The 10,822-nt window shown below is 36.1% G+C and overlaps 1 long non-coding RNA gene across 1 annotated transcript; it reads right to left on the bottom strand.

Annotated features, from left to right (window-relative positions):
- Positions 1 to 8,897: 8,897 nt before the first annotated feature.
- On the bottom strand, positions 8,898 to 10,121 carry LOC134282295 (uncharacterized). Its single transcript, XR_009995264.1, has 3 exons — positions 10,019 to 10,121; positions 9,540 to 9,809; positions 8,898 to 8,979 (listed from the first exon to the last, which is right to left on the bottom strand). It is a non-coding gene; the product is annotated as an uncharacterized LOC134282295 (long non-coding RNA).
- Positions 10,122 to 10,822: the final 701 nt, after the last annotated feature.

The following is a 10,822-nucleotide window of genomic DNA, read 5'->3' on the forward strand; positions in this document are numbered from 1 at the left end:
TCAAGGAATTCACATATTTTCACTATATAATCAATAGAGAGCTCCCCCCCCCCCCCCCCCACACACACTCACACCAGAACCCTTGACCCTGGGGCCATAAAATTCAAAATCTTCGTTGAGGAACACTTGCTTATCATAACTATGTACTTAGTTAGTTTATTTAATACCTAGGAGCAGAGAAGAAGATTTTCAAAGAATTCATGTATTTTCACTTTATAAACAATAAAATCCCTCCCCCCACCAGAACCATTGATGCTGGGGCCATAAAATTCACAATTTTTGTTGAGGCACTGTTGCTCATCATAACTATGCACTTAGTGAGTTTATTTAATACCTAGGAGCAGAGAAGAAGATTTTCAAAGAATTCATGTATTTTCACTATATAATCAATAGAGCCCCCCCAACACCAGAACCCTTGACCCTGGGGCCATAAAATTCACAATTTTGGTAGAGGCATTCTTGCTCATCATAACTATGTACTTAGTTGGTTTATTTGATACCCAGGAGCAGAGAAGAAGATTTTCAAAGAAATAATGCATTTTCACTATATACTTATTTAGCCCCGCCCTAGCACTAGAACCCCTGAACCCAGGGCCATGAATTTCACAATTTTGGTAGAGGACTCAATGCTGATTACAATCATGCAAATAGTTTGACTGCTTGATGTCCAGGAGTAAAGAAGAAGATTTTTAAAGATTGCATTAATTTTACTGGTTTTGGCCCCACCCCTCAGGCCCCAGGGGGGCAGGGATCATGAAATTCACAATTTTTGTTCCCCTTCACCCATAAATGCTTTGTGCCAAATTTGGTTGAAATTGGTTCAGTGGTTGCAGAGAAGAAGCTGAAAATGTTCAAATGTTAACACACGACACACGACGGACGACGACGGACGAAAACGGATAGCAATAGGTCACCTGATTACTCAGGTGACCTAAAATATGGCCTACAGCAAAAGATAATTTGTCCAACGTCGGCCGGTAACAAAGGTTTTAACATGGGGGGGTCTAGGTGGTTAAACTTGCAATGCTTACTAAAAAAAATTTGTCAATTTATTGTAATCAATGACAATTAAATTTTTCTCCGTTTCCGACCTACCCTGTAGAACACTTAACACTGTCCGGCGACAGTTGAACTGACCTTCCCGGTCGGTTGCATACGGATATAGCGGTTAAAATCACTCTTCCTTCCATTTGTACTTACTAAAATTTTGTGTTTGAAACCTCAATTAAACTCATACGACGTTCGACAAACATTTCTATTAAAAATTGTGAGCAAACAAGCTCATTGAAGTTTATTTCCCATACGATGCTGTAGATCGCATCCATGTTGTTTACGTTAGGTTGTCGGAGTCTGCAATCACGTGACTTTCGTTGCCATCGGTGGGCGGAGCGTGGCAGCGTGAATAGCTAGTATAATGATCATAGATCAAGTCTAATCTTTATGTGAGGAACAGGAAGTCCGAATCCCTGATTAGTAAAAAAAAAAGGGTTTGTCAATCTTCTTTATGTTTATATTTGAAGAAAACTGCATGTACAAACTCTTTTTTGCCCATCTTTTCTTTTGGTTATATCCAATTAATCGCATTCATTGCTGGCATTTATTGATTCCCATAATTGTATTTTTCAAGTTCATAGTATACTGTAACCAGAAGTCTCTGTCGAGACTGAAGCTCTACTGGTTTGTACTTATAGCAAAGGAAGAGAAAAGTACTTAAGCAGTTGGAATTTGAAACTTTTCAACAGATAAATAGAATAATTATCCTTGATTAAGTCTCTTTATGTTCTTAGTGCAGTCTACTTGCATGCAACATTTATATTATAATCAGACTAAAATTGTATTTGGAGTAGCATTTTGAAAGAATTTCACAGAAATTTCTATTATTAGTAACCACGGCAACACCGTTCATCGAAATCAAAAACCGCAACACAGAATTATGTATCTTACTGTAGTCTACTTGTGTGCCAAGTTATATTGAAATCAGACTAAAACTGTAGGAGGAGTAGCATTTTGAAAGAATTTCACAGAAATTTCTATTTTTAGTAACCACGGCAACACCGTTCATCGAAATCAAAAACCGATACATAGAATTATGTATCTTAGTGTAGTCTACTTGTGTGCCAAGCTATATTGAAATTAGACTAAAACTGTAGGAGGAGTAGCATTTTGAAAGAATTTCACAGAAATTTCTATTTTTAGTAACCACGGCAACACCGTTCATCAAAATCAAAAATCGATACACAGAATTATGTATCTTAGTGTAGTCTACTTGTGTGCCAAGTTATATTGAAATTGGACCAAAACTGTAGGAGGAGTAGCATTTTGAAAAATTGTTTACAGACAGACAGACGGACGGACGACGGACGCATTACTATCGCATAAGCTCTTTTGGTCTCTGACCAGTAGAGCTAAAAACTAGCAGCTGGGACATAAAACTTTACAAAAGCAATGAATAGAATAATGACAAAAACCGATATACAGAATTATGTATCTTACTGTAGTCTACTTGTGTGCCAAGTTATTTTGAAATCAAACAAAAACTGTAGGAGGAGCAGCAGTTTGAATGTTTTTCACAGAAATTTCTATTTTTAGTAACCACAGCAACACCGTTCATCGAAATCAAAAACTGATACACAGAATTATGTATTTTAGTGTAGTCTACTTGTGTGCCAAGTTATATTGAAATCAGACCAAAACTGTAGGAGGAGTAGCATTTTGATTGATTTTCACATAAATTTCTATTTTCAGTAACCACAGCAACACCGTTCATCGAAATCAAAAACAGATATACAGAATTATGTATCTTAGTGTAGTCTACTTGTGTGCCAAGTTATTTTGAAATCAGACCAAAACTGTAGGAGGAGTAGCATTTTGATTGATTTTCATATAAATTTCTATTTTTAGTAACCACGGCAACACCGATCATCGAAATCAAAAACCTATACACAGAGTTTTGTATCTTAGTGTAGTTTACTTGTGTGCCAAGTTATTTTGAAATCAGACCAAAACTGTAGGAGGAGTAGCATTTTGATTGATTTTCATATAAATTTCTATTTTTAGTAACCACGGCAACACTGTTCATCGAAATAAAAAACCGATACACAGAATTATGTATCTTAGTGTAGTCTACTTGTGTGCCAAGTTATTTTGAAATCAGACCAAATCTGTAGGAGGAGTAGCATTTTGAAAAATTGTTTACAGACGGACAGACTGACAGACAGACAGACGGACGGACGACGGACGCATTACTATCGCATAAGCCCTTCTGGTCTCTGACCAGTAGAGCTAAAAATTGGATGGACGACCAGAGAGGTACTTTGCCTTCCATTGAAAAAGTGTTTACCAAGGTATTTATTGCACACGAAACCAGAAGTCTCTGTCGAGACTGAAGCTCTACTGGTTTGTACTTATAGCAAAGGAAGAGAAAAGTACTTCAGCAGTTGGGAATTGAAACTTAACAATAGTATAGATAGAATAATGATCCTTGATAAAGTCTCTTTATGTTCTTAGTGTAGTCTACAAGTTTGCGAAGTTATATTGAAATCAGACCAAAACTGTAGGAGGAGTAGCATTTTAAAGGAATTTCACAGAAATTTCTATTTTTAGTAACCATGGCAACAATGTTCATCAAAATCAAAAACCGATACACAGAATTATGTATCTTAGTGTTGTTTACTTGTGTGCCAAGTTAAATTGAAATCAGACCAAAACTGTAGGAGGAGTAGCATTTTAAAGGAATTTCACAGAAATTTCTATTTTTAGTTACCACGGCAACACCATTTATCAAAATCAAAAACCGATACACAGAATTATGTATCTTAGTGTAGTCTACTTGTGTGCCAAGTTATATTGAAATCAGACCAAAACTGTAGGAGGAGTAAAGAAAGAATTTCACAGAAATTTCTATTTTTACAGCAACCACGGCAACACTGTTTATCGAAATCAAAAACCGATATAGAAAATTATGTACCTCAGTGTAGTCTACTTGTGTGCAAGTTATATTGAAATCAGACCAAAACTGTAGGAGGAGTAGCATTTTAAAGGAATTTCACAGAAATTTCTATTTTTAGTAACCACGGCAACAATGTTCATCGAAATCAAAAACCGATATACAGAATTATGCATCTTAGTGTTGTTTACTTGTGTGCCTAGTTAAATTGAAATCAGACCAAAACTGTAGGAGGAGTAGCATTTTAAAGGAATTTCACAGAAATTTCTATTTTTAGTTACCACGGCAACACCATTTATCAAAATCAAAAACGAATACACAGAATTATGTATCTTAGTGTAGTCTACTTGTGTGCCAAGTTATATTGAAATCAGACCAAAACTGTAGGAGGAGTAGCATTTTGAAAGAATTTCACAGAAATTTCTATTTTTAGTAACCATGGCAACAACGTTCATCAAAATCAAAAACTGATACACAGAATTATGTATCTTAGTGTAATCTACTTGTGTGCCAAGTTATATCGAAATCAGACCAAAACTGTAGGAGTAGTAGCATTTTAAAGAAATTTCACAGAAATTTCTATTTTTAGTTACCACGGCAACACCGTTTATCAAAATCAAAAACCGATAGACAGAATTATGTATCTTAGTGTAGTCTACTTGTGTGCCAAGTTATATTGAAATCAGATCAAAACTGTAAAAGGAGTAGCATTTTGAAAAATTGTTTACAGACAGACGGACAGACAGACAGACAGGATCGGACAGACGGACGGACGCCGGACGCATTACTATCGCATAAGCTCTTCTGGTCTCTGACCAGTAGAGCTAAAAATGATATCGACTGATTCGAATTATCAATTAATTACTGTATTTAAAACTGACCTGATCTGTTCAAACATTACAGAGTTTGGGAGATTAATGATTGAATTCTTTACTTCAGCAGTGTTTGTATATACAACAAATAATCTCAAATTTATTTTCAACATTAAATTTTGTTTCATTATATAAATCAAAGGATTGGAGGCATCGGATTTCCTCCCATTGTGGTAATTCCTATGTCTTACAACTACAACATGCTTTTATGCCCCGGGTAATCAAAAATTTAGGGAACATACTTTTAGTCCTGCTCGTCGTTCTTGTCCTCTTGTCTGCTTATCTGTTTGTCTGCAAAAACCACCAGTTGAGAAACCCTGACCCAGAGACCATGCATTAAAATTCACAAGATTGGAAGAAGCCCCCTTCTCCATCATACTTATGTACAAAGTTCATTGGCTTAAAACCAAGTGATGAGAAGATTTTAAGGAATTAATGAATTTTCACTATAATAATCAATAATGCCACAGTTTAGTTTGAGGCAACCTTCCTTATCATAACTATACATTTAGTTTGTTTTCATGATATCCAGGGGCAGAGGAAAAGGTTTTCAAAGAATGAATGTATTTTTACTATATAATCATTAGAGCCCCACCCTAACACCAGAACCCTTGACAGAGCTGCCAACATTCAGAAATGAAAAATAGTAAGGCGGGGTCCGGGGGCCGCCTAGGCCCCCGGCCGCTGGAGATTTTTTGTAAAATTACATGCAATCGGATCAATTTTAGGCATATTTCAGGTTATTTATTCAAGTCATAAATTATGTTAATGATCTACTGTATAATCAATTAAAACAGAAGAGTGCATATTGAATTCTTTTTTATAATAGTAAAATCATACACAATTTCATGTCAACAATTAAATCTTGTTTCCAAAATCTGAATAGATGTATAAACCTATTTTGTTAAAGACACATAGGTGGCACCCTTTGCCTTTTGAATGAATTCCTCAGTAAATTGCTGTTGATAACACAGTTTTCCTTTGGAGGACATGCTCATTTTGTTCACAAGGATTGATTCTAGTGTTGAAGTTTTCATGGATCCTCTAAAATCTGTGTGGTTCTTCCGAACTAAGGAAAAAACTCGCTCACATCCTGCATTACTGTGAGGAATACAAAGAATAGACTTCATTAGTTCTGAAAGTACTTTAAATTTCAATCCTCCCAACTCATTTTTTATCTGCCCAATAGCACACCAGCACTGAGTGATTGGTAAGCTCAAATCAACTTCTGACAATTTATCAGACTGGTAGAAATTGAATTCTGTTTGAAGATTGTTCATCATTTCTGCTGTTGTAGTTCCCTCTTTTTCTTAAGAAATGTTCAAATTTATCTGCAAAATACACCACAGAATCAAATGACTGATCACTCCTTTTCTCAATGTCAGCTACTTCTGCATGTTTCAGGGTAACATCTGACAAGGGCAATTTTTGCTTCATGTAATCCAAAGCTGTCACATAATATTCACGAACATGTTCATAAAATTCATCTTTTCCAATTTGTTTAAGTTTTTCAAGGAAAGGTTTCACCTCGTACCCTACTACTAGGCTTTCATTTTGAAACTGTTCATCCTTATTCTTGTAATCTACCCATAAGATATTTTCTTCTTTAGCAATACAGCCAGGCTTAACAAGTCTTTGCAAAATTTCTTTGTAAAGAGACAATAGAATCCGCTGCAATTTGTGTATTAGAGGCTCCTCAGCCTGAAGCATAGTATTAAATTTGTCAAACATCTGTACGTAATTCTGCAAAAACACAGCATACACGGCACAACGTCTAGAGGTCAATAGTTTGTATAGCCTTTGTTCCCGTATATAAGTTTTATTTTCTTCTGGTAATCCAGTTTCTTTACCAACATCAGATTTTGGAATTGTTTTATTTGTTTTCTTAACAGATGTTCAGCTTGTTTGACTAGCAAAACTGAGAACAGTCTGTTGTTTATGCACTGAAGATTTTTCTTTACTTTCTTGTTTTTTTTGTTTAGTACAAGTCTTACGTTTGCCATCACCATTTTGTTTGCCAACTACATCTGATTCACTTAACTTTTTTGCATCCTTTTTTGGTTGTGTACCACCTTTTTGTTTGTCGTCCTCTTTCATTTTGGGTTTGTCATCCTCTTTCATTTTGGATTCAAAATATTTCCTCAATGGAACCCATTGTTCAATAACTGTACTGAGCAGCACCCATTGACAACCATCTTGTGCACAGATGTTTTCTTTAATATTCTTTGTGTTTCTGTATCATTCATGCTCTGAAATTGAGTAAGTTCTTGTTTTCTATTTGCTGATTTTTCAATATAATAAAATAAATCAACTAAAATTTCATCGAATTGATAAGGCAAAGTTTTTGCAGCCTTTTCAGCTGCCAGATGAATTAAATGACATGGGCAACCACGAATAATCATTTTGCTGTTTTTTTTTAACAAAAATCCTGCCTCCCTACTCCTTTTTTCTTTCCAATCATAACATTGGCATTGTCCACTCCAAGTGAAACACAGTTTTTTATGTCAAGTCCATTTAATTCAAGTTCACTACACAATAAATTTGCTATGTTTTCACCAGTAGATTTCCCTTCCAAGTTTGGAACAGATAAAAGACAATTAACTATTTTTGAAAGTTCTTCATCTAAATATGTTATCACGATTGGATATAGTTTCATGTCAACATCGTTACTCCCGTCTGTTGATACAGTGTAGGCTTTTCCCTTTAAATCTAATACCATGGATTGTCTAACATCTTTTGACATTTCGTTTATGATTGACGTTGTTTTAGTGCGGCCACAACTGTACTTTTTGGCCATATCAGAGTCGGGAAACATCTTAGGAAAAAGTTTTGTAGCATGGTCTGCAATATTTATTGGAAGATTGTGTTCAATAATAAAGGACGTAAATAAACATTCTGATTTCAATGTTGCAGAAGAGTCCGATTTTTTAACGAAAAAATTGTCCATTTTTTTTAGATGAACATGTGCTTTTACATGTCTGTTGATGTTTATTAGTCTTTAAATGTTTCTTTATATCGTTTTCTCCCCCATGGGAAATGTTGAAGTCGATCCCACAAACCATACACTTGGCATAAAACATACCTTTTCCCGATTTTGACACGCAGTCATACTTAACACTATACTCTTCTTTAAATTTTTGACTCCACTGTGTCTTCTTTTCGGGGGAGTATTTTCGTCCGCATTAGTAGCTTTCCTTTTCAAAGATTCAGGAGTCATCGCTCCAGACCGGTACTACGAATCACCGGAATGCCCCGTAATCACCGAAATGCCCCAAGAAGAAATCACCGAAATGCCTCCAAAATGCCCCTAATTTTGTAACATATAAACAAAAATTTATAAATATTGATGATTTTAACTGTTCTAGAGCTTAGATACCGAATAAAAATTTCATAATTTTAGCGTAAGTATTCTTATTTGGACAGAAGATTGTGCATGTTACAATATCTAAGAAAGACTCTCACTGATTAAAGGCACGTGCCAAAATAGTCTTTTTTTATTTTTCTTTTCTTTTTAAATATATTCTAAACATAAGTAATATTTTTCATATCAATGAAAATTCTGTTGATAGGACACGGACTACCAATTATTTTGCTATACATTCCTTTATAACATAAAAAATCATTAAAAAAAATTCACCGCCTCAACTCACCTGAAATTTGGCACAGAGCTAGATCCATCCAAGGCCAAAAATATTCTCAAATCTCAGAAAATTCTGTAGTCTACAAGCCTTGCTATGGCGCTGCAATTAACCCCTACCCTGCATATTTCCATTTCCCTTTGAGAAACAGGTAAACAATGGCCTCTTTACACCCTTCCTACTACGCACTTAATAGCAAAATTCCCATTATTCTTAATTTTATAATTTTTTTCAGACCCTCTCCTTTCCATCTATGCCCTAAAATAACCCCATTCCACCCCATATACACCCCCAAGATTTTTTAAGAAAAAACCTCTATTTTTAATCTGGAACTCTTTGCGTGGTCAATGAAATAGGGGTAAAATTAGTATCCTGTAACCTAATAAAGACACTAACCTTCTCTGATTTTCATGAAAATTGGCACAGAATCTTCTAAAGCAATACTACACACCCCTCTGAAGTCTCATTGGATTTGTCATCTGAACAGCAGAGTTATGGCCCTTTTCAGTGATGACTGGATCTCCTGAAAACAGAGGATGAAATGAGCATCAGACACACAATGCACAAATTTGAAATACTCACATATCACATATGTTACAATAAATTTCTTACCAATTATTTTTTTCTATGATTTTAATATCCCCTCTACTTAATTCTGATAACAACTTTGATCAATTATGCTGATAAATATTCTTAAGATTTTTTTGAAAAAATACCCCCAAATATGGTGAAATTTCTTAAAAACTGCCCTATATAAAATATTAATCAATAGAAATTTACAAAATAAAAATTATTAAAAAATTCTACATTATATTGGCTATAAAAAACAATAGTAAGAGATAATAAAAAGAGATTAATCCCTTTGTTGTGAGCAGATAAGCAAACATGACCACAGCAGCCAATATCAGGAAGTGGCACTTACAGTCATGCTGGATTATCCCTGGTCACATTAAAAATGTCATGGATATATACAAGATGCCATCCTAAGAATAATCAAACATTAAGCACTATAAATATGGCTGAAATAAGAGAAACCAAGGCATCATTGCCTGAATCTGCAAGAATAAGTAGTATTCTACTCACCATCATGTTTAAGAAAAATATGGTTCCCTGGAACAAAGGGAAGCAACTCTGCAAGAGGAAGCTCCCAAGGCAAGGAGGATTTCATCAAGGAAATAGCCACGGCTTCAAGACGGAAAAACAGCCAAATTCTGGTCGAAGGTCATTTGTCAGGCTGAATTCAACAGATCATGCCCTGGTCACCAAACCAAGTCTCGACAGCCATTCATACCAAACTCCGGACTGCGACGGTGAGAGCGGATCAACCTGCATTCTGCGGCCACGTCCATCAAACTGCAAAAAACAAATACCAATGAGTAGCGAATACTTAGGCGGTCGACGTATAGTGGACGAAGAGAAGATGATGGAGATGATTAATCAAACCATACAACTTCACCAGTCTACCACTTGTACCGCACCGAACATTACTGTGCAGTACTCAAAAAAAGTAGGAATTTCCTGGAAATACTCACTGACTTGTGTTAATTGCCAGTTCAACTCACCCGAGTTTGCCCTATTCCAAGAAATTCATCAAGGGGGTCCTGGACGCAAAGCATCAGCATCAAACATGGCCCTGGCATATGCCCTTCAGGACACTTCACTAGGAGCTGAAAAGGTTATAGAATTCCTTAGCTGCATGGACATCCCACCTCCCACTAAGGCCTCTCTCCAGAAGCTCCTGTTCAAAATAAGTAAAAATATTACAAAGCTAAACAAAGAAGATATGCATCAGAAGATACAGAAAGTAAAACAGATCAACAGGACCCGAGGCCATCCAGCGGATGTCATAAACATCTCAACAGATGCCCGTTACAACAGTAACATCATGTTCAGCCGTAAGACTCCCGGAGAGTACGAGATGGGGAAGGAAATCGGCACACAGCTCGAATAACAAGATGTATTAGTCTGGTATAATACCGCAGACGGCCTCGCCCAAGATGGCAAAGGAGTGGACGAAGCCATGCGAGCTCTACATTCCCTGTGGAAAGTAGAGGTGTTGCCCACCCCGTCCACTTTGAGCCGTCACAGTTCCGTGCCAGCAACCGAGCAGTTTACAGTGATGCAATGTTCCATACCAAGACTTAAGAACAAACAAAGAGCTTTGAAGAGTATTAATATACAGCAATGATCTAAATTCAAGATCCGCTTTGATAGTTAAAAAACTGGTTACCATATTTAAAAGCGACTTGCAAAAAATGAGTGATTTCTTACCTGAAGCCCCTGAAGTCACTGTTCTGTGTTATACAGGTGATTGTTCAATGTATGTGACGTACTCTCTTGTGTGTGATGTTGGGTGTGTTTCCAAG

This window comes from Saccostrea cucullata, unplaced genomic scaffold (genome assembly GCF_032062105.1).
Source record: "Saccostrea cucullata isolate Sc308-1 unplaced genomic scaffold, CSIRO_AGI_Scuc_v1 ctg14434, whole genome shotgun sequence".
Classification (NCBI taxonomy): domain Eukaryota; kingdom Metazoa; phylum Mollusca; class Bivalvia; order Ostreida; family Ostreidae; genus Saccostrea; species Saccostrea cuccullata.